Source organism: Erythrolamprus reginae, chromosome 3 (assembly GCF_031021105.1).
Source record: "Erythrolamprus reginae isolate rEryReg1 chromosome 3, rEryReg1.hap1, whole genome shotgun sequence".
In the NCBI taxonomy this organism is placed as follows: domain Eukaryota; kingdom Metazoa; phylum Chordata; class Lepidosauria; order Squamata; family Dipsadidae; genus Erythrolamprus; species Erythrolamprus reginae.
The window spans coordinates 18,159,472-18,184,293 of record NC_091952.1 but is presented as its reverse complement, the minus strand read 5'-3'; positions in this window follow the sequence as shown (position 1 = coordinate 18,184,293).

Below are 24,822 nucleotides of genomic sequence, written 5' to 3'. Positions count from 1 at the left end.
CACTGTAGTTTACATTCTGCAACAACACATTTAACACCATCAGATAAGAACATTTGCCTATCTCAGATCCTTGGAAAGACTTGATAGGAGGATAAAAATGCCAAGTCCAGTTTAAGCTTCTGGATCACTGTGTGATGAACCACAACAACTTCACCTAATTTCCTCTATTCAAAACTGCAAAAATGCCACTTGTTTGTCAGTGAGATGTCTAGAAGAAATATACATTTTTAGAGGTCTGTATAGGGAAAACAAGTATATATTAGGATGCTTGCATTAAAAAAAACCCCTTTCTTATGCAGGATGAATTTACATCAGGAAAATAACATACATTGGTACCTCTATTTACGACTTAATTTGTTTCGTGACCAAGTTTTTAAGTAGAAAAGTTTGTAAGAAGAAGCAATTTTCCCATAGGAATCAATGTAAAAGCGCGTGATTGGGGAGACCACATGGAAGGTGGAGGCCCTGTTTCCTCCCAGGAGATTCCTAGAGAGGCCCCACAGAGGCTTCTCCCCAACTTTTCTGGCCCTGTTTCCTCCCAGGAGATTCCTAGAGTGGCCCCACAGAGGCTTATCCCCACCTTTTCCAGCCCTTTTCCTTCTCAGGAGATTCCTAGAGAGGCCCCATGGAGGCTTCTCTCCATGGTTCCTCCCATGAGATTCCTAGAGAGGCCCGATGGAGGCTTCTTCCTGCCTTTTCTGGTAACAGTTTCAGAGGCTCGGGTTTGTAACTGGAAAATGGTTCTTGAGAAGAGGCAAAGAAATATTGAACACCTGGTTCTTATTTAGAAAAGTTAGTAAATAGAGGCATTTGTAGGTAGAGGTGCCACTGTACTTTCAAGCCAGCAAGGTTTTTTGTTTTTGTTTTTTTGCTTTTTTTGGTGGACAATGAGATTCTGATTTTCTCTGCTAGGCATAGAACTGAAATTAAGTAGAGAATAGGAAATATTTATCTCATCTACATTTATTTTTCTTTCATTTGCATAATTGCCAAAATCTTGACAAGCCAAATTCATTAGAAGCATTTTTGAAGATCAGACTTTGGTGGGCAGACAGGTATATCACATTAACCACGATGCTATTTTCAGAATAATTATTTCAATCAATAATCATTGCAATTCTTATTGGTTGCAGCTCTGGCCATCTCCCCGATGTTCACTAAAAGCATCTTTATAACATTTCCACAGCTACTGTTGAGATGATATGAAGTCTGTCTGTATTACCACTATTTTGACGGAGTGATAGTTGGATGCCCCTAAAGATGCTATATGTTGCTAATGGGGAAATGAACTAATATCTGCATTTTGGTCCTTACGGTGTGCTTTCTTGTCCCCAAGGTTGAGTTCAACAATTAGTTCAATATCATTTTATACACCTTGATTTGTTTCCTTTGTCATATCGGATGTTATACCCCGCCATGTCCTTTAGCTTCTTACAGCGGAAGCTGTGCAATGTCACAGCAGCATTGCTGGCAGTAGAAGCAAAATAATGTATTTCAGCATTTGTGGTTTCCGACTGCATTCTGCAGATGTTTTGGCAACATTGATTTGACACTGTGAACCTCATAGAAACATCTTATGTCTGGTGTTTTGGAGCTCTAGGCTAAACTGTCAGCACGGCATTTATTTTTGCATGGAAACTTCGTTCTTAGATTTGCTTGGTAGATGATCAGTTTAAGGGGAACATTTTATCCATTGATCTGAAACTATCTGTCTTCTCCTTCTGGAGCAAGCATAATTTGCATTTATTTCAACTGTGCGAATAAAAGCTGGGGAGGTGTTTGTCAATCATACCAAGGTTTAAATCAAGAGGATTCTAATCTTGAATATACCACTGAGCTGTGGGCCAATGGACCTTAAATACATTAAATAATCTTTGGTACTGAGCCTGGAGGCCATGATTTTTTGAGCTTTACCATTGTTGGAACACTTCAAACGTATTCAGGCAGATATTTAACCGGCCGTCATCAATGAAAAACTATTTTTCTACTTTATCGGCTAAAAATACACCCAGCTAGCTTTGAAGGATGAAAGTTAATATTTGAAATCTTTTACCAGTATTAGCATACAGCTCAATTTGTCCTTATCAACACAGATAAATATTTATTTATTTTATTTATTTATTTAGTCCAATATACAATGAGGGTTTTAGTGGGTATATATCTATATACACATAGTAAAATACATGAAGAAGGTTATAGAGGAGATACTCATAGTAAAATATATCTAAGAAATAATAGAAAAGAAGGTATAGTAATAGAACATATCAATGAAAGAATAGAAGAAGAAATATATGAATAGAAGAAAGGTATAGGAGATATAGGAGAGCAATAGGACAGGGGACGGAAGGCACTCTAGTGCACTTGTACTCGCCCCTTACTGACCTCTTAGGAATCTGGATAAGTCAACCATAGATAATCTAAGGGTAAAGTGTTGGGGGTTTGGGGATGACACTATGGAGTCCGCTAATGAGTTCCACGCTTCAACAACTCGGTTACTGAAGTCATATTTTTTACAGTCAAGTTTGGAGCGGTTAATATTAAGTTTAAATATGTTGTGTGCTCTTGTGTTGTTGTGGTTGAAGCTGAAGTAGTCGCTGACAGGCAGGACGTTGCAGCATACGATCTTGTGGGCAATACTTAGATCTTGTTTAAGGCGTCTTAGTTCTAAACTTTCTAGGCCCAGGATTGAAAGTCTAGTCTCGTAGGGTATTCTATTTCGAGTGGAGGAGTGAAGGGCTCTTCTGCTGAAGTATCTTTGGACATTTTCAAAGGTGTTAATGTCTGAGATGCGATATGGGTTCCAAACAGATGAGCTGTATTCGAGGATGGGTCTGGCAAAAGTTTTGTAAACTCTGGTAAGTACTGTGAGATTGCCAGAGCAGAAGCTACGTAGGATTAGGTTTACAACTCTTGAAGCCTTCTTGGCTATATTGTTGCAGTGGGCTTTGACACTTAAATCTTTTGTTATTAGTATACCAAGGTCTTTAACCGAGTGGAGATTATCTGTGATAATTTGATTATTCAGTTCGTATTTGGAGTTCATATTCTTCTTCCCAATGTGTAGGACAGAGCATTTGCTAGTTGAGATTTGGAGTTGCCATGTGTTAGACCACTCAGAAACAGCGTCAAGGTCTTTTGGAGAGTAGTTGTGTTATCGGTGGTGTTGAAGAGTTTTACATCACCGGCGAAGAGGACACAGTTGCTTGTGATATAATCGCAAAGGTCATTGATGTAGAGAATGAAGAGCGTTGGTCCCAGTACACTACCTTGGGGAACACCACTTTTAACTGGGATGTTAAAATTAATTATATAAATATAATTAACATTTAAAACATGTGATAATCTTGAAAAAAACCAAAACTGCACATATACAATTGGGCTAAATTAAAAACCCTGACTAATATTGGGGAGTAGTTGGGTTTCGAAGGAACTAGGAAGGTCTATCAGTGATATCAACAGTGATAGACCTTTTCTTTTTCCTCACCATGTAAAATGTCCCATAATAGCTTAAAGCAGGGGTGCCCAGCCTTGGCAACTTTGCAGCACCGCAAGCAAAAGGAGGTGGGAAATCCCACGATGGGATTCCCCACGCTCCTCCTGGGTGGCGGCGTTTCGCGGTGTTCAGCCGAACCCGAACTTTACCCGAACTTTTTTAAAAGTTCGGGTTCGGGTTTGGCATGCCAAACACTACAAAGTTCAGCATGAACCCGAACTTTGCAGGTTCGGTTCGCCCAACACTAACTGTGACTCAATAGTGTCACATGATGTATCACCATTATTATTATTTTTTGCCTTTGCAGAGTCAGGGTGACACATCCAGCCCACCGGCCTCCAATTTGACACCCCTGCTGTAAAGCAAGGCTTCCTGAAACAACTTATTTCCTCACAAATTCTACTTTAAACATCATCTTCTCAATAATGTCTTTGGCTTAATTCCCTATACATCCCTAGCTGTCTGCAATTGCATTTCACCAAATGCATCCCATGTTATTTGTGAGTCTGGTTTCTCCCCCTTTTTATTGTTTCTAGCCCTTCCAAATTATATAATATAGAGAATAAGCTGTTCTTAATTATTGCTTAGGGAAAGCTTTATGTACATTAATGATGCTAAGAAATAAGAAGGATATTTCAAACACATTTAAATATCCAACATTAGCTTGGGGAATAGAATGGATGGACAAAAAAGTACTTTGTTTCACCATCTGAGAAGAAACCTCTCTGTGTTTCAACAGCTTTATGGCTTTCTCAGAACTTTATGCTGATTTTTAAAAACCTGGAGTTGATTTTCCTCCATTAAGACTCAGCTTAATTTCTTTGCCTTCCCCATTTAAGTCAAATACAATTATAGATCATATGTATATCCAAAGCTTCATGAAGCCTAAAATTAAGAAACATTTGAGATATCAGCAACTTCTGAATGTAACATTTGGAGGGGGGGGGGTTGGTCTGGACCATTAGTATTTTTCTAATCCAAACATGCTGTTTCCTTCATGGATCTTAAGAGAAATATATTGTCCTTTTCAGGAATGAGGAAAATGAATATTATTGATAAAAGTTTCAAATTATTGATAAAAGTTTCAAAGCAGAGAGGAATTGTATCCCAAGCATACAATGCTTGGGATAAAACAACAGAATCATACATCTAGCCGAAATTACTATCTATCCATCTATCTATCTATCTATCTATCTATCTATCTATCTATCTATCTATCTATCTATCTATCTATCTATCTATCTCTATCTATCTATCTATCTATCTATCTATCTATCTATCTATCTATCTATCTATCTATCTATCGCTACCTACCTACCTACCTACCTCTCTATCTATCTATCTATCTATCTATCTATCCATCCATCCATCCATCCATCCATCCATCCATCTATCCATCCATCCATCTATCTATTTATTTTGTCCAATACACAATAATACACAATGAAGGTCATAGAGTATATAGTAGAGAAGAAATAAGAGATATAGGAAAGACTATAGGACAGCGGACGGAAGGCATTCTAGTGCGCTTATGTACGCCCCTTACTTTATTTATCTATCTATCTATCTATCTATCTATCTATCTATCTATCTATCTATCTATCTATCTATCTATTTATTTATTTAGTCCAATATACAATGAGGGTTTTAGTGGGTATATATCTATATACACATAGTAAAATACATGATGAAGGTTATAAAGGAGATACTCATAGTAAAATATATCTAAGAATAATAGAAAATAAGACATAGTAATAGAACATATCAATGAAAGAATAGAAGAAGAGATATAGGAATAGAAGAAAGGTATAGGAGATATAGGAGAGCAATAGGACAGGGGATGGAATGCACTAGTGCATTTGTACTCACCCCTTACTGACCTCTTGACATATATCTGTAGTAAATTTACATCAGAGAGGAAAGGAACTTTCACATATACAAATGAAGTTTTGGCTGTATTTGAAAATGAAAAATGCAGAATATAAATGTAAAACCAATGAAATACATTAATACATGGAGTGCCTCCACTGACACAAATGCATTGTGTTTGTAACTTATTTGTGGGATCTTTTGGTAGTAGATGCTACAAAATATAACTAATCCAAAAACATTATCTTTTCAATGTGACAATTTATCTTCAAATATTCCAGTGATCTAGAGATATTGAGAGATAGAGAAATGAGAAAAGAGATAGGGATTTTATATTTAATATTCAGTATTCCAAAATCTGGTGGATGTTTGTATGTTGTTTCTGAGGTAATTTTGCTTCCATGTAAACAACCACAAAATAAAAGTGTTGAATCCAATATCCAACAGAATAGCCTTTGACCTTGTTACATACTCAGGGACCACAGCCCACAAATTAATTGTTGGGTATCATTTTGAATCTCTTGGGGAAAGAAAATCAAACTCTGCCAGGATAGTCTTCCCAAATGGCAAAACTCATTTCACGATTCAGGAAATATTGTATGTAGAAGTATTTATTTATTTTTATTTATTTATTTGTCACACAAATAGAGTATTGTATTGTAGTATGTTTAACATAATATAAGGATAAAGTAGAGATAGAAAAGATAAAAAAAGACATTTGGAGAGGAACGGTAGGCACAAAGGTGCACTTATGCACGCCCCTTACAGACCTCTTAGAAAAGGGGAGAGGTCTATTATAGATAATGTAAGGTTGAAGATTTCGGGATTGGGGGAAGAAACAACAGAGTCCGGTAGTGAATTCCAGGTGTTGACCACTCTATTGCTGAAATCGCATTTTCTGCAGTCTAGTTTGGAGCGATTTACATTTAGTTTGTATCTATTGCATGCTCTTGTGTTGTTGTTGTTAAAGGTGAAGTAGTCGCCAATATGGAGTACATTGTGATGTATGATTTTATGAACAACAGTTAAATCAGTTTGAAGGCGGCGTAGCTGTAAATTTTCTAAACATTGTAATTGAAGTCTGGAGGACTAAGGTAATTTGTTGCATGAGGAGGAGTGGAGGACTCTTCTTGTGAAGTATTTCTGGACTCCTTCAATTGTATTAATGTATGTTATGCAGTGAGGATTCCATACAGGTGAGCCTTGAATGCAAGTGAAGAACAGATTAAGCAGTCAGCCAGTTGGGAAGAGTTTTGAGACTCAATCGTGTCTTGACCCAAAGACGTAATTAGCTGGCTTTGAAAAAACTTGAAGAGTTAAAGTTCTAAATTGAGCCTTCAATCAAGATCATCAAAAGTTTGAACATGCAAGAGCTGGGCAACCTCATTGGGTCTCCATCTCCACAATTGCTCTTCTTGATCTCCCAATAAGTTTTATTTCCAGTTGAACAAGATTTAAAGCATAAGATATTTCTTAGTGGATAACGTTCTGCTTACAAAAACAGTTAGTTTATCCCTGATCATGCATTGCCCATTAGGTATTTTCAAATACTATTGGCCATGTACTGAAGCAAAATGAAAAGCCATTGCTTCAAACTCCAGAGAGTCTCTAATTACCTTACTGATTGTTGAGGCAAGGGAGGGAAATCATTTGGCAAAACAGCCTTTCTCGATTTCTTCAGGCCTGTCTCATTTCTATGATTTCCCAGTGCTGTTCAGTTCAACATGCATTGTTTGTTTTGGAGCAAAGCAGGTTATTTTTTGAATGAGGTACTTCTGGTTCTATCCACTCAGGAAACCAATGAACTAGTAAGAATTTGCTGCTTCTGTTTATTTATTTATTTATTATTTATTTATTATTTATTTATTGGATTTGTATGCCGCCCCTCTCCGGAGACTCGGGGCGGCTAACAGCAACAATAAAGCAGTGTACAATAGTAGTCTGATGTTAGAAACAATTAAAAACCCATTAATATAAAAAATCAAACATACATACATACATACCATGCATAGAATTGTAAAGGCCTAGGGGGAAAGTGTATCTCAGTTCCCCCATGCCTAACGGCAGAGGTGGGTTTTAAGCAGCTTACGAAAGGGAAGGAGGGTGGGGCCAATTCTAATCTCTGGGGGGAGTTGGTTCCAGAGGGCCGTGGCCGCCACAGAGAAGGCTCTTCCCCTGGGTCCCGCCAAGCGACATTCTTTAGTTGACGGGACCCGGAGAAGATCCACTCTGTGGGACCTAACTGGTCGCTGGGATTCGTGCAGCAGAAGGCGGTCCCTGAGATAATCTGGTCTGGTGCCATGAAGGGCTTTATAGGTCATAACCAACACTTTGAATTGTGATCGGAAACTGATCGGCAACCAATGCTGCTAGTCTGCCATCAACTAAGTCCAGAATGTCATTTAGAATAATATTTCTCAACCTTGGTGACTTGAAGAAGTTGAAGGATGAACTTGAACTCCCAGAATTCCCCAGCCAGAGAATGTCCGGATATATGCAAAGCAACTCAGGAGGACTATATAAGATACCAGAATATATTGTGGCAATTAATGAACCAGATAAATGACGGGGACATGTTTGCGCCGGAAGCAGAGTGAAAACGCGGACACAGAGCGGGATTTAAAATTGGGTCACTTTTATTAAATAAATATAACTTTATTTAATTAAAACAACAAACTGGGACCTGCAGAGGTCAGCTAAGAACTTTGAGGTGGAAACGATGTCATAAACTTCCTGGGCAACTATGGGTGTAGCTCCTTGCTGATCCAGGTAAAGGGAACCACGCCCTCACCTGGATCCAAGCCATGCCACCGATGTGGGAGGTCTCACCGTCCAATCCCAAACAGGCAATTGGGTGGGGTGAGACCCAGAGGCAACCCCTCCCCAATCGCTCAGGCCGGTTTATGACACCATGAGCTCTTGGAGAGAGTCTGCCAATCATTTCCAAAGATGCCCAAAGGAGAACATGAGTTGCTAAACACCTCCCAATTTCCACTCCGAACCTGCCAACCCAGTGACCAAAGGTAAGTCAATTAACCAAATAAAACTATATGTGAAGCACCCCCTAACCATCCGTCCCTCACTGCAATGTGGAATAGTCGAAAAAATGGTCAGAACTAAGACGTTGTGACCACCAAAAATTCCTATTCGGCCTCCTAAGGGCGACCCCAAAGGCACACTGTAAGATAGGGAGGAAGGGCAGGTGTTCACTCATTGGCTGCCAGCATGAAAAGGAGGGCCCCAAGCAGGCACAGACCCTTATAAAGGGCTGGGCTGGCCCACCCCAGCAGCGTCATAGGCCAGCGACACTGCCAGGCCCGGCCGAGATTTCGTGAGAACTCGCGAGATCTTTGCAAATTCAAGTCGGTGGGTGAGTCTGCCGGCATGGCATTGTAGGAAACAATAGCTTTACTCTTGTAGGAAACAATAGCTTTACTCTTCAGTGCAAAATATCTTCTACTTCAGTCTTCTATATGCAAGAATTTTACATCAGCTACATTCAGCTTACTTACAAGTAGATATTCAACCAATCCAGGTTACAAGTAGATTCTAAACCAATCCAGGTTTCTTCGTATCATTATCACTATTCTACTCAATATTTAACTCATGCTCAAACTGCTCCAGCCAGCCAACTAACAACCACCATCAACAGCAAACAACAGCAGACAGAAAGAATGGCTAAGTTGATTTGCATCTTATAATGCTCCGGCCCAATCAGGTTGCAGTTCACACCCAATGACTCAGCATTAGCATGCTTATATTCTACCTTTCCCCCTATATGTTAATACAATGAAATATCACCCAGGATTGCTAACCTTGATAAGGAATTCTGGGAGTTGAAGTCTTTAAGTTGCTACGGTTGAGAAACACTGATTTAGAAAATGAAAACCTCCACAACTTGCCTTAGATTCCTATGGCATTATACAGGCCATGACAATTCTGAAGCACATCTTCTGTAAGACTGTCTGCAGGCACAAAAGAGCAAATTAGCAAAAAAAAAAAAAAAAAAAGGCATAGAAAACATGGCTTCTAGAATTACTTCTAATAACTTTAGCAGCAACAGCCAGCCACCAGAACAGAAGACATGTGTAGTTCCCCCCCCTCTCTCTCTCTCTCTGTGTGTGTGTGTGTGTGTGTGTGCGCGCGCACGCACACGAGTGCATTCACACACTAGGAAGCAGAAGGCATGAAGCCACTAGACATATTTTGGCAAAAACAGACTTTCTCCTTTAGTGGCTTTATGCTATATCTGTCTTCAAAATGGGATTTTAATTGCATAGCCCACTGACAAGGACCAGGTTTTGCAGCATAACAGATTGCCTTTATATTAGTGACTTCTATATAAAGAGACAATATTCTTTGGAAGTAGAGTATGAACAACTAAAGTTCATGAGAGCAAAGTCACTGATTTTGCACACACATACACATACACCTATCCACCAGTTTTCCTTCTACTGCCAGAGTGAAATTACTTATACAGCAAGAATAATGTTTTCCTCCTATTTTGAGACCATATGAACTAAGCAGCATTTTCCTGGAAATAATTCATCTATGGGAGGACTAAGCATTGACATTGACTTCAGGTTGCATAGTCAATAAAACAATGAAATAGTGTTTAGTCCTCTGGATATCATTTAAGGATAGAGAAGCTTGGGTATCATTGTTAAGAAGCCAATCTTGTGTGTATGTATATTTATTTTCCATTTATTTTTCAGAGGATAATAAGAACTGTATAAAAAACAATTACTGCCAATCTGACTTCCATTGAGGAGCTGAATACTGCACGAGTCAAAAAGAGGGCCGTGAAAATATTTACTGACCCTTTGCATCCTGGACATAAACTGTTTCCATTCCTACCCTCAAAATGGCACTGCACATCAAGACAACTAGATGAAAGAAGAGGGTTTTTTTTCTGAACACCATCACTCTGCTAAACAAATAATTCCCTCAACACTGTCAAACATTTCACTAAGGCTGCATTACTATTACTATTATTCATTCATTCATTCATTCATTCATTTATTTATTTATTTATTTATTTATTTATTTATTTATTTATTTATTTATTTATTGTTAGAGTTGGAAGGGACCATGCGGGTCATCAAATCCAACCCCCTGCCTAAGCAGGAACCCTATAGCATCCCAGCCAAATGGCAGTTCAATTTCCTCTTAAAAATGTCCAGAATATTGGAGTTCACAACGTCCGCTGGTAGGTTGTTCCACTGGTTGATCGTTCTGACCGTCAGGAAGTTCTTCCTTATTTCCAGGTTGAATCTCTCCTTGGTCAACTTCCAGCTGTTGTTCCTCGTCCAGCCCTCCGGTGCCCTGGAGAATACAGTGATCCCCTCCTCTCTGTGGCAACCCCTTGTATACCTGTAGACTGCTATCATGTCTGCTCTGGCCCTCCTTTTCTCTAGGCTATCCATGCCCAGTTCCTGCAGTCTCTCTTCGTAAGTCTTGGTTTCTAGACCCCTGATCATTTTGGTTGCTTTTTTCTGCACCTTCTCCAGAGTTTCGATGTCTTTTTTGAAGTGTGGTGACCAGAACTGAACACAGTACTCCAGGTGTGGTCTGACCAGGGCATAGTAGAGTGGCATTAAGACTTCCCTGGTCTTGGAGTGTATTCCCCTGTTGATGCAGCTTAGGATTGTGTTGGCTTTTTTGGCTGCTGCTGCACATTGTTGGCTCATGTTTAGTTGATTATCCACCAAGATTCCGAGATCTCTCAGATCTCTATTAGTCTGCTCATAGTTCCTATCACCCATCTCCTCCCACTTTGTATGACTGTAACTTGTTGCTTGTATCCTTATTCATATTGATTGTACCCTATGATAACAGATAATAACAAATAACACTGTCAAACTATTTACTCAGTCTTCACTATTATTACTACTTGTTTTTTTCTCATAGTTCCTATCACCCATCTCTTCCCACTTATGACAGTATGACTGTAACTTGTTGCTTGTATCTTTAAGATTTTTATTAATATTAATTGTTTCCTGATTGCTTATTTAACCCCTATGACAATCATTAAGGGTTGTACCTCATGATTCTTGACAAATGTATCTTTTCTTTTATGTACGCAAAGCATATGCACCAAAGACAAATTCCTGTGTTTCCAATCATACTTGGCCAATAAATAATTATACAGTGGTACCTTGTGATATGAACCCCTCATCATACGAACTTTTCGAGATATGAACCCAGGGTTCGGAATTTTTTTGCCTCGTCTTACAAACTGTTTTCACCTTATGAACCTGCCGCCGCCACTGAGATGCCCCACCTCCGGACTTTCCTTGCAAGCCAAGTGCAGGTTTTTGCAATCCTGGGATCCCCTGAGGCTCCCCTCCATGGGAAACCCCACCTCCTGACTTCTGCGTTTTTACAATGCTGTAGGGAAATCCCAGGAGGGGAATCCCAGGATCGCAAAAACGGGCGCTCTGCTGGGCAGAGTAGGGCGGACAAAAACAGGAAGGAAAGACTCATGGAGCTCAAGGGAGGAGAAAGGTGTGGGGGAGATGAGCAGAGTGGTGGGGGGACAAAAACGGGAGGCAGGGACTCATGGAGCTCAAGAGAGGCTCTTTTCACCTTGCTTCGTTGGGACTCCTTCCCCCCACTCTGTTCGCCTCAGCTTTGTCTGGCCACCGCTTTTTTTTTTTAAGCCTTAATATTTTGGATTCTCCTAATGGGCTTGCACGCATTATTGGCTTTTCCATTGATTCCTATGGGAAACATTGTTTCATCTTACGAACTTTTCACCTTACGAACCTTGTCCTGGAACCAATTAAGTTCGTAAGACAAGGTATTACTGTATTCTATTCTGTTCTATTCTGGAGAAAAAATTGGAGTCTGATAGCATCTTTTCCAACTATCAAACTGTATTAAAAATCAAAAACTTACATGAGCTTTAACCCATTTCATCAGATACCTTCATCTGGTGTAGTTCATGAAAGTTTGTTCTTTCAATAAAAATTTGTTAGTTGAAAAACATGCTAGAAGACTATTTTTCTTCTTTTGCAGACTATTTTTTTTTGCCACCAAAGACAAACACTGTTCTCCTCCTCCAATGCGCTTTAAGAAGTGGAAGAAATTTGTCAACTGTCAGAATGTGCATAATTTTCCCTTCCTCAAAGCAGTGCACATGCTAATCAGTTTTGTAACCTTCAGCTGTAATTGACAATAATTCAACTAGTGCTTCCTTTGACTTTAATGACTAGAATAGCTTTTGTAATTATTTTCTCGGTCTGCCCAAGCAAATAAAATTTACTGTAAACAGGGACAAATGCCTTTCTGGTTGGACTTCTTTTTCTCTCCCTTTTGGAAAATCTTTGCCTTAAATGGATGAAACATCTTTTTCTCTAAAATCTTCTCACTGGAAATGATGATCTCAGATATGTGAAATTTAGCTATAGGTCAGAGAATTGGACAGTGCCTTTCATAGCCTCAGTAACAGTTAGTGTTATAATCTTATTTACTATTACGCTAAATTAATTTATAAGTAGTCCTTCATTGATTGCCACAATTGGGACCAGGATTTCCATTGCTAAGCAAGGCAGTTGTTACATGAGTCACACTCAATTTTACAACCTTTTTCTAATTACAATTGTTAAGCAAATTACTGGTGTTGTTAATTAATTATGTACTCCTCCCCACCCCTTTTTTGATTATGTTTGTTGAAAATCGGCTGGAAAGATCACAAATGGCAATCACATCATTATAACAACAACAATAACTATCATCATCACCTTCATTTCTTCTTCTTCCTCCTCTTCTTCTTCTTCCTCCTCCTCTTCTTCCTCCTCCTCTTCTTCCTCTTTCTTCCTCTTTCTTCTTCTTCTTCTTCTTCTTCTTCTTCTTCTTCTTCTTCTTTTTTCTTTTTCTTCTTTTTCCTCCTCCTCTTTCATCTTCTTCTTCCTCCTCTTTCCTCTTCTTCTTCTTCCTCTTTCTTCTTCTTCCTCCTCCTCCTCCTTCTTCTGCTGCTTCTGCCTCTTCCTCTTCTTTTTCTTCTTCTGCTTCTTCTTCTGTTTCTGCTTCTGCTTCTTCCTCTCCTCCTCCTCCTCCTCCTCCTCCTCCTCCTCTTTCTTCTTCCTCCTCCTCCTCCTCCTCCTCCTCCTTCTTCCACTTCAGGTGTCAAGGAAGATACAAAGATACCACTTTATTTGTTGTTTTTGGGTCTAGTTTAAAACCCTGCTGTTCTGTTCGAAAAAAACTTCGTAATGTTATGTTCGGGTCACATACGACCCGGACCGAAAACTCTTCATTTGAAGTGCTTATGTTTGGTCAATTTGAAAACTTTTTTCACTTGAAAATTAGTCTGAACATTTCTGCACACAATGATATGAAAATTGAAATGAAAAAAGTAAATCTTATTGGTTCATTTTGCAGATATATTGCATGCCCCCCCCCGTTTTTGTGAATTTTTTTCAATTTATGGATAGTTTTGCTTGCAAAATCCATTCTATTTTACTAAAGTTGGTGTGGGATTGGTAGCTTGAACATTTCTGAACATAATGATATGAAAATTGAACTGGGAAAATTGATGCATATTGGTTTATTTTGTTGATGAAATGCATGCCCCCCCCATTTTTTTGAAATAGTCTTCACTTTATGGATAGTTTTGCTAGCAAAATACATTCTATTTTACTAAAGTTGGTGTGGGATTGGTAGCTTGAACATTTCTGAACATAATGATATGAAAATTGAACTGAAAAAATTGATGCATATTGGTTTATTTTGCACATAAATGTATGCCTCCCCCCGTGTTCAATTATTTCAATTTATACAAAAAATATGCTGTTAATTTCAAACTTACATTTTTTTTTTTTAGTAAAATGGATTTGTTTCATAAAATTAGTTATCTGGCTACAATGTGGTTGATTTTCAAAAGGATATCCCAAATATTTCTAGCCAAATATGTATAAAAAGTGACAATAATGGCACACAGCAAGGCCGAGGGGGGGGTGGCCCATTTGTGGCAAAAATAAACCAATAAGAACCATTTTTTCCAGTTCATTTATATTTTTCTTATATTCAGAAATGTTCAATTTAGTATATCAAACCTTTTGGGGGAAAATTCCTTAGGGATTTGTAGCCCTAAAAAATAGAAATTAACACGAAATTCAGAAAGGATGGGGGGAGGGGCTTTTTGATCAAAATAAAAATATAAGTCTCAATTTTTCCAGTTCAATTTTCATATCATTATGTTCATAAATGTTCAAACTAGTTTTCCAGTTGAAAAAGTTTTCAAAAAGATCAAATTCAAGTACCTAAAAAAATTCTTTTTGGTCCAGTCACATACGAACAGAAACAGACTTTAAGTGATGATTTTTTTTTGCCCAGAAAACAATTAGCCACCACCACAAAAATATTTTTTGATGATCAGCATTGTTAAATTGAGTAAATGAATGCCTAAGATTTTAAAGAATATTTCGGATTTGGAGCATAAAAAAATAAAAAGTGAAAATGGTTGCAAGCAGCTGAGGGGGGGGGGCTTATTTCTGATGTTAAAAAACCAATAAGAATCATTTTTTTCAGTTCCTTTATATTTTTCTTATATTCAGAAATGTTCAAGCTACCAATCCCACACCAACTTTAGTAAAATAGAATGGATTTTGCAAGCAAAACTATCCATAAATTGAAAAAAAATCACAAAAACGGGGGGGGGCGTGCATTATATCAGCAAAATAAACCAATAAGATTTACTTTTTTCATTTCAATTTTCATATCATTGTGTGCAGAAATGTTCAGACTACTTTCCAGGTGAAAAAAGTTTTCAAATTGACCAAACATAAGCACTTCAAATGAAGAGTTTTCGGTCCGGGTCGTATGTGACCCGAACATAACATTAGGAAGTTTTTTTGCCCAGCAAAAACTAAGCCCCCCACCCCCCAAAAAAAATTCTCATAGAGAGAACCCCTGAAATGATGAAAAGTCATGAAATTTCAAGTTTCATATATGCAGGGAAAATGTTTTACCGGGGACTCAAACTTGGTTTCGGGTCACATAGGACCAGAACAGAACAGCAGGGTTTTAAGATTGGTTCTAGGCCAATATAATTGGTATAGAATAGAATGCTGCAACCATCATAGATACATTATGATAGAAGGGAATGGGGAGGGAGGGAAGGGGAGAGGAAGGGAAAGGAAAGGAAAAGTTATAATATTGCAGCTGTTCAGTGAAGATGGCCAAAGGTAACAGGTAATACAGAAAGGACAGGATTACTCAAATCTTTTCACTCAATTCTCTTTGAGGAGAGGACATACCGTATGTCTTCTTGTGAGGCTGGGAAGCTCAAGGAACAGAATATTATTTCAAGCTTGATCAATTTTGAATGAGCTCCTATCTTCAGAGCCAGCTGGATTTCATCCTGGGACTTTGAAGGAACTGGCCAATTCTTTTTGCATTACTTTTGGAGAAATCCTAGAAACTGGCTAAAGTGCCAGGCAAGTGGAAGAGGGAAATTGTTTCATTTATTTTCAACAAATGTCAAAAGGAAGATTCCCTCCAAATTATAGAACACTCAGTCTATCAATTGTTGGGAAGGGGTTTTTTTCTTCTTCTTCTGTTTAATCCTATGCTATTTTCAGAGATTTCCTGCAGTTTTCTTAGATTTGCTATTACCATTCTGGCTGAGAGAAAGTGACTAGCCCACGGTCACCCAGCTGACTTCATGCCCAAGGTAGGACTCGAACTCACAGTCTCCTGGTGTCTGGCCTGATGCCTTAATCATTGCATCAAACTGGTTCTTTCTAAAACAAAACACATTGCTGGTCAAGCACATTGAAAATAATATGATAAATAATATAAGATTAGATTAGATTAGATTTATTGGATTTATATGCCGCCCCTCTCTGCAAACTCGGGGCGGCTCACAGCAAAGTAAAAACAATACATAATAGCAAATCCAATACCCACCAATCCAATTACAATTTTAAGCTAAAAAATTCATAAAAAAACAACCCCAGAATATTAAAAAACAATCAATCTAACACCGAAACAACATGGGCAAGGGGGAGATGTTTCAGTTCCCCCATGCCTGATGGCAGAGGTGGGTTTTAAGGATTTTGCGAAAGGCAAGAAGGGTGGGGACAATCCTAATCTCAGGGGGGAGCTGGTTCCAGAGGGTCGGAGCCGCCACAGAGAAGGCTCTTCCCCTGGGTCCCGCTAGACGACATTGTTTAGTGAACGGGACCCGGAGAAGGCCAACTCTGTGGGACCGAACCGGTCGCTGGGATTCGTGCGGCAGAAGGCGGTCCCGGAGATAAGGTGTACTTGTTAAGAAAAGATCTTGCCAGATTAACTATCTCCTTTTTTGATCAAATAATTTCTTTAGTAGATAGTGGGAAAACTGGAGACATACATGTTGGTTTCAGCAAAGCACTCGGCACAGTGTTCTCTGACCGTCTTTTTATTAAATCTGCACTTCTATTCTACTAGTTTTTCTCATCATTCCTATCATCCTTTTCCCCCCACTTGACTGTAACTTGTTGCTTGTATCCTAAGATTTGACTGTTTCTTCATTGCTTATTTGACCCCTATGACAATCATTAAGTGTTGTACCACATGATTCTTGACAAATGTATCTTTTCTTTTATGTACACTGATCACATATGCACCAAGACAAATTCCTTGTGTGTCCAATCACACTTGGCCAATAAAATTCTATTCTATTCTATTCTAATTTCGTACCTACCATATTTTTCAGAGTATAAAATAAAATAGGCTGATAATTTGGGTGTGTCTTACACTCTGAGTGTAGTTCCCCCCCCAGCCCTAATTAGCTGCTAACGATCTTCCCAGCTCTTACCTTGCAGGTTCTTTCATTTTTTCTCTCTGTGAATAATATTTTCCAAGCTCTAAGTCTTTGCATGGGTTTTTCCATTGCTCTAACTTGCTTTGAATAAGTTTCTTTCCAGTCCTAACCAGGTGCTAACGATGTCCCCAGCTCTTACCGGCTGGCAAGCTCTTTCTTTGTTACTCTCTGTGAAGAATGTTTTCCAAACCCTGTCTTTGTAGGGTGTTTTTTTTTCATTCTCTACTTGCTCGGAATAAGTTTCTTTCCAGCCCTAACCAGGTGTCAACAATGTTCCCAGCTCTTCCCGGCTTGCAAGTTCTTTCATTGTTACTCTCTGCAAAGAATGTTTTCCAAGCCCTAAGTTTTGCCAGGGGTTTTTTTTCTCCCATTGCTCTACTTGCACTAAATGTTTCTTTCTAGGTGCTAATGATGTTCCCAGCTATTACTGGCTTGCAAACTCTTTCATTGTTACTCTCTCCAAATAAGGTTTTTTAAAAAGCCCTAACCAGGGGATAAAATAATGTGCTGATTAAGGATGCTAGCAGATTCTTTTTCCTATTTTCCTCCTGAAAATCTAAGGTGTGTCTTATTCATTCATTCATTCATTCATTTTTATTTATTTATTTATTTATTTGTTTGTTTGTTTGTTTGTTTGTTTATTTATTTTATTGGATTTGTATGCTGCCCCTCTCCGCAGACTCCGAAAAGTCCAGTAGTTAAGAAGAGATTAGATCAAGGATGCCAAACACAATTTCATTGAGGGCTGCATCAGGATTGTGTTTGACCTTGGGGGGCCAGGGTAGGCATGGCAAGGGTGAGCATGGCCAGCTCAACATAATCGTGTTGGGGGCACCTTGAGTGTTCCGCCAGCGAGAGATCCGATTTCATCTACGACAGCCTCCTGCAACTCTCTGCCAGTGAAAATGGGCCCCCCAAGCTCTTTTTCCGCTGGCAGAGGCACTGCAAGCCAAGGGTGGCTCCATGGGGCAGATCTAGGCACCCAATGTGCCAGGTCCAGCCCTCGGGCTTTGAGTTTGACTGCCCTGGACTAGATAGTCTATCTATGTGGTACAGGGGTGGGTTCCACTTACTTTTGCCACCGATTCGCCTCGCTCCACTCATGCCCACCTGCATGTTCACTGATGCAATTTGTTTTTCACGCATGCTCAGAAGCTGGAATCAGCTGAGGAGCTGATTAGCTGTGCTTCGGGTGAAGGATTAAAGGTCAGTTAAACCCAGGGGCAGGTGGGAGGGCCCTATTACAAGAAGCAGAACTGGAAAAACCTTCAAAACAGGAAGCAAATCGCAAAAAAATCCCCCCCCCCCAAAAAAATGGCAGAGCCAACAGAGTGGCACCAGCCAAACCAGTTCAGTGATATCACCAGAGGGTCACTACGGGTTCGAACGATCTGATCCAAACTGGGAGGAGCCCACTCCTGATGTGGTAGATCTACAAAGGGCTTGTTTAAGATGGAATTATGTTCTTGGATCTGGTGCTCATTAAGAATCTCATTAAGAATCTCATTAATGACTTTAAAGAATTAGAGTGAATACTTATCAGACTTGCAGATTACATAAAACAGAGAGGCGGATGACCAATATTTTAGAAGACAGAAACAAATTTTGCAGGAGAGGCGGAGTAACGACACAGACACAAGAGCTGGATTTAAAACTGGGTCATTTTTATTAAAATAAATTTGCATAATTTATTTAATCAAATTATCATAATCAACATAATTAACTATGACCCTAACAAGGACCCGCAGGGTCAAACAATTGCTTCTGGGGTGGAAAATGATGTATAATAAACTTCCGGGGCAACTTATGGGCGTAGCTCCATGCTAATCCCGGTGAGGGATCCCTCCCTCACCTGAGCCCATGCCATGCACTTGCATGTGGGAGGTCCCGCCGTGTACCCCCTAAAATGGGAATTAAATGGGCGGGACCCAAAGACAGGTCCCCCCCCAACTGCTCAGGTCGCCAATACCACAAGCTTTGGAGAGAACCTGTCAATCATCCCCAAAGATGCCCAACGGAGAACACGAAGTTGCTAAACCACCACCCAGTTTTCCGCCCCTAACCTGCCTACCCAAATGACCAAAGGTAAGCCAATTAACCTAAACGGGTGCAAGCACCCCCTAACTGCTTTATCCGTCTTCCCAGTGAGGAATAGGCAAAAAAACAGTCAAGGCTAAGGGGCCAGACCACCAAAAATTCCTATTTGGCCCCATAGGGCAACCCATATTAGCTCACTGTAAGATAGGGAGGGGGGGTGTCTGCTCAGTTGACGAGTCCAGGCGAAAAGGGAGAGCCTCGGGCCTGCCCGCCCTTTTATAGGGCAGGCAGGCCCCGCCCGGACACGTCATCGATCAGGCCACCCTGGCCTGATAATCGGCCGAGATCTCGCGAAATCTCGCAAGATCTCGTCCGAAACCAAGATGGCGGCTACGCCATGTGGCCGTTGTCTCCCCGAGCCTCCCACAAAAGGCGCCGGTGGGTAAGTACCACCAGCGCTATTTTAGCAATCTTAAAATGTTATTAATAATAATAAATAACAGCTTGGAGAAGTGGGTTGGACATAATGCATTGAGAATTAAGAGAGATAAATGGAAAGTTCTTTATGTTTGTGTTTTCTAAAGAAATGAAGACCAGATATCAGGAAAAGGTACAGGACTTTCTTCTCAAGAGAAGTTCTTTCAGTCTAAGGTTTTCTGGAGAAATATTGAAAGGATAGGTCTGCCTGCCTGCCTACTCTCTATCACAGGTTCTGGGAGGTGGGGGTTGTGTGTGTATTCAATTATTTCGAACCTGATTAACAATACTTAAATGATTATTCATTTCACAAACCATGAGCTTTTGTGCTTTTTTGTATAATCAAATCATTGACAGGCTTGCCTATAAATCCTACAATATTTTCAGAAGGACTGGTGGAAGATGGGTTAAGAGAAAATTATGAATTGTTTTCTAATGATCAATGGAAAAGATCATAGCAATAGTGAAAGGATACAAATTGAGGAATTTTAAAACAAATTGATAGGGTATGTCCAAATGTTTTATTCCTGAGTTAGGTTAAACTGAGTTAGGTATTAAACTATTTAAACTAGGAATGTATAACTTGGGCTCACAAAATCAGACAATTCAGGGGGAAACTGAATGACACGTTTTACCTAGCTCAGTTTAACCTAACTCAGGAATAAAACATTTGGACATACCCTATCAATTTGTTTTAAAATTCCTCAATTTGTATCCTTTCACTTTACTCACAAAAGTTGTAACCAGTGAAGGGCTACCCAATTTTTTACCACCAGACTGTGGGTGTGGCTTATGCGTGTTCTTTCAACATCTTTCAGTGCAAATTGGGTGCCTTGGGGTGGAGCTCCATTTTTGCTACCCCACTGCGTTCCCCCAGTCCAGGCAGTAGCCCACCCCTGGTTGTAATGGGCATTGCATGGCTGGTTTTAACTATATACTCTCTCTCTCTGTGTGTTTCTCTGTAGTACAAGTTGAGACAAGGAGAAGAACCTGTGGCCTAGAGTTTAAAGCTACTGCCTTACAGGCGGACCGCCCAGGTACAAATCCTGAGAAGTGTATGGCTAGCTGATGAGAGCAAAACAGATTGAAATAGGTCTATACTAGTCTCTCTTTATTATCAGCAAAAATATGGTGTGTGTGTGTGGGGGTGTATGTAACCTATTTTTGCTGATAATGAAAAGGAAGGGAGACTACTGGGATTTCAACCTGGGCAGTCAGCTTTAATCTCTAGGCTACAGGTTCTCCTCCTGTCTCAGCTTCTACCATTTTTTTCCCATTCAATGGGGAAAAATACATGTATGTATGTATGTATGTATGTATGTATGTATGTATGTATGTATATGGTGTCTGGAGCTAAATAGCAACAAAGGAAGAAAAAATCATTTTGCTTTTCAACCAATGCTATTAACCTTGGGAATCTTGTCATATGATACTTTGACAGAGCATGATCAAACATCTGAACTTGAAGCATAAAAACATTTGTTCAGTTAAATGGCATTTGGATGTAGAAAGTCAAATTTGCATATTAATTAAACTTTTCCTTGAAAACATCTAGTCTCTTGCCCTTTTTCTAACCCGTACTGATGGAGAATACAAGGTCTTGCCTTCCTAAACCTTTGGTTATATCTTGCATCTGTCTTTGCCAGTGTAACTGCGGCCAGAGAAAAGATTCCTTAATAAACATGTTTCATTAATTTGCTAATTACGTTCCATTTCAAAATACACTTTTCAAATGTCTTTATTCCTTGAGCCAAGGACTGCATCTCAAATAAGTCCAATAAATAAATAAATAAAATTTGAAGAAGTCAGTTATTATTATTATTATTATTATTATTATTATTATTATTATTATCATCATCATCATCATCATCATCATCATCATCATCCTCATCATCATTATTATTATTTATTAGATTTGTATACTGCCCTTCTCCGAAAACTCAGGGTGGCTCACAGAATAAATACAGTGATCCCTCGATTTTCGCGATCTCGATCTTCGCGAAAGGCTATATCGCGATTTTTCCCACCCGATGACGTCACTCTCTTCCTTTCTCATCTTTCTTTCTCTCTCTCTTTCTCAATCTTGCTTCTTCCTCTCTCACACTCTCTTCCTCCCTCTCTCATCTCTTTCTTTCCTTCTCTCTCTTTCTCTATCTCTCTCCCTCTTGCTCTCGAGCGGCGGGCGGCGGGCGGGCGGGTGAGCGGCGGGCGGGCAGCAGCGAGGAGCCGAAGATCGGGGTTTCCCCTTTGCGTAGGCGGCGGGGAAGACCCAGGGAAGGTTTCTTCGGCCGCCCAGCAGCTGATCTGCTCGGCAGCGCGGCAGCAGCGAGGAGCCGAAGATCGGGGTTTCCCCTTTGCGTGGGCGGTGGGGAAACTGAATTATCTTAGGATGGATATATGTTTATCCCAGGCATGTTTAAATTCAGTTACTGTGGATTTACCAACCACGTCTGCTGGAAGTTTGTTCCAAGGATCTACTACTCTTTCAGTGAAATAATATTTTCTCACATTGCTTTTGATCTTTCCCCCAACTAACTTCGGATTGTGTCCCCTTGTTCTTGTGTTCACTTTCCAATTAAAAACACTTCCCTCCTGGACCTTATTTAACCCTTTGACATATTTAAATGTTTCGATCATGTCCCCCGTTTTCCTTCTTTCCTCCAGACTATACAGATTGAGTTCATGAAGTCTTTCCTGATAACGTTTTATGCTTAAGACCTTCCACCATTCTTGTAGCCCGTCTTTGGACCCGTTCAATTTTGTCAATATCTTTTTGTAGGTGAGGTCTCCAGAACTGAACACAGTATTCCAAATGTGGTCTCACCAGCACTCTATATAGCGGGATCATAATCTCCCTCTTCCTGCTTGTTATACCTCTAGCTATGCAGCCAAGCATCTTACTTGCTTTCCCTACCGCCTGACTGCACTGTTCACCCATTTTGAGACTGTCAGACATCACTACCCCTAAATCCTTCTCTTCTGAAGTTTTTGCTAACACAGAACTGCCAATACAATACTCAGATTGAGGATTCCTTTTCCCCAAGTGTATTATTTTACATTTTTTCCATATGGGGGCTTTGCTTGCAGAAGTAGCCAGCATAGTGAGTTCCAGGTAAATGTAATAAAATCTATTTTTTTTTCCTGTTGCAGTGTGGCTAATTTGTGTACCCAAAGTAATGGATTCCATCCTATCCAACTATGCCTCCTGCATGTGCTTCTTATATGGCTACATTAACTTAAGTAGGGTACTCTGAATGCAGTCCAGATTCTTAATAACCTCGTTCCATTTTGGTGTTTCTTGTTCTACAGTTACGGAATCTCAAATTTCATCTCAAATTGTAATTTGGATAGAATTTAACAGCAACACTTTGGGGGCAAGGAGAATGAAATAATTTCTCCCCCTCACCCCATCCCAGCTGAAGTTTTTATCCCTTTTAGGTCTTCAATTATTTCAATTCTTTCCATTTAAGTATTTCCACATTGCATTCTTGGGGTCAGCACTGTGATGCTGGGAAATGTAACAGCTCTCTTTAATTCACCTTGAGGGGCGAGGGCTCATTGGAATTATTTTAGAAGAAGTGATATTTCAGAAGAAGTGCTGACACATAGTTGGCTGCCATGTGACCCTGAGCAATGGGAGGGAACTTAATGCAGAATTTTCTTTCTTTCTTTTTCATCTTTAAAATGCCTTTCTATTAAAAGAAGGACAAATGCAAGTAGCCAATTTTTTTTTTTAAAAAACCCCAAGTTGGCATGTTATTTCAACATGCTAGTGGGATATGTTTGTTGTCTCCGGAGCATGCTCCAACATTAAGAACTCGGCACCGAGGAATGTCAACAGCAGCTCAGCATATCCAACCCTTGGGCTTCCGATCTTAATTATATCTGCTACTGTTTACAGCTTATAATTATTGATGTTAATTTACTGAGTGATGTTACACTTTCTAGCCTGAAGTCAACTTGTTTGGCAGATTAATCCAGCGATTCCCAGACTGATGTGTTTGATTGCATGGGCTTTCTATTAAAGGGGATTTTTCCCCCCTTTTTTGCTTTGTTTCATCACCATGTCGTACATTGTTTGAGGGAAAGAGGGGAGATTGTATAATGTATAAATGCAGTAAACCTAGGATAAATTATGCATGAGACCTTGGCACAGATGCCAAAATGAAAAGAGGGTGTGAGTTTCCCCAATCAAAGCCTATGAGACAAAATTGTTTCCTCAAGTATGTCATGACACAGAAGATGCCCAGAGGCATCTGGAGCAGAGACTGTGTGTGTGTGTGTGTGTGTGTGTGTGTGTGTGTGTGTGTGTGTGAAGTGAACTCTGCTATTTGCATATTTGTGTGTAACATGGCAATGCAAATACCAAAGCACAAAGCTGGTGGCATGATGTCTTGATTGACACTCTTTTTCCCCTCTCTTCGGTATTGATGTGGTTGGGAATGGATGTGTACCCAAATCCAGTGATGTTCCATCCTCTTCCATCCACATAGACCAAGTGTAGAACCTTGGCAACTTTAAGGCTTCCAGAATTCTGGGAGATGAAGTCCACAGGTTGTTGTGGTTAGCTCTGGCCCAGCTCCTGCCGCATGCTGCAGGCCTGTTTTGCATCCACATGCTGCAGGCCTGTTTTGCCCCTGGTGGAATCTGCTAATGAAGGCTCCTCTGACGAAGAAGACATGAGTGACAGGGAGGAGGAGAGTGTGGCAGACAGCTCAGAAGGAGATCAATTATCTAGCTCCTCCTTGGATTCAGAACAAGAGTTAATGATACAGCCACGCATGCAGAGAGCGATGCATAGGCAACAACAACTGAGAGATTATTATCAAAGAAAATGAGGCCACCTGTGGTTGGGTGGGGCTGTGGTAATTAATGATGCAGTCCATGGGTTTGGCCATTGTGGAGGATTATCTGATCGTTGTGTTTCAGGACTGCTTTACTGACTTTGACCTTTTGCGTGCTGATTTTTCCCCGCTTTGAAACTAAACCAGGGCAAAGTGTGTTTCACTTTGTGAAAGAAGAAGGACTGTGAATTACCTCACAGCTGCAAGCTAAGTATCTCAGAACTGATAAGGGACTTGTACAAATTACCAGTTTGGTTGGAGACGAGTGCTCTTGGCTATACCAAAAGAGG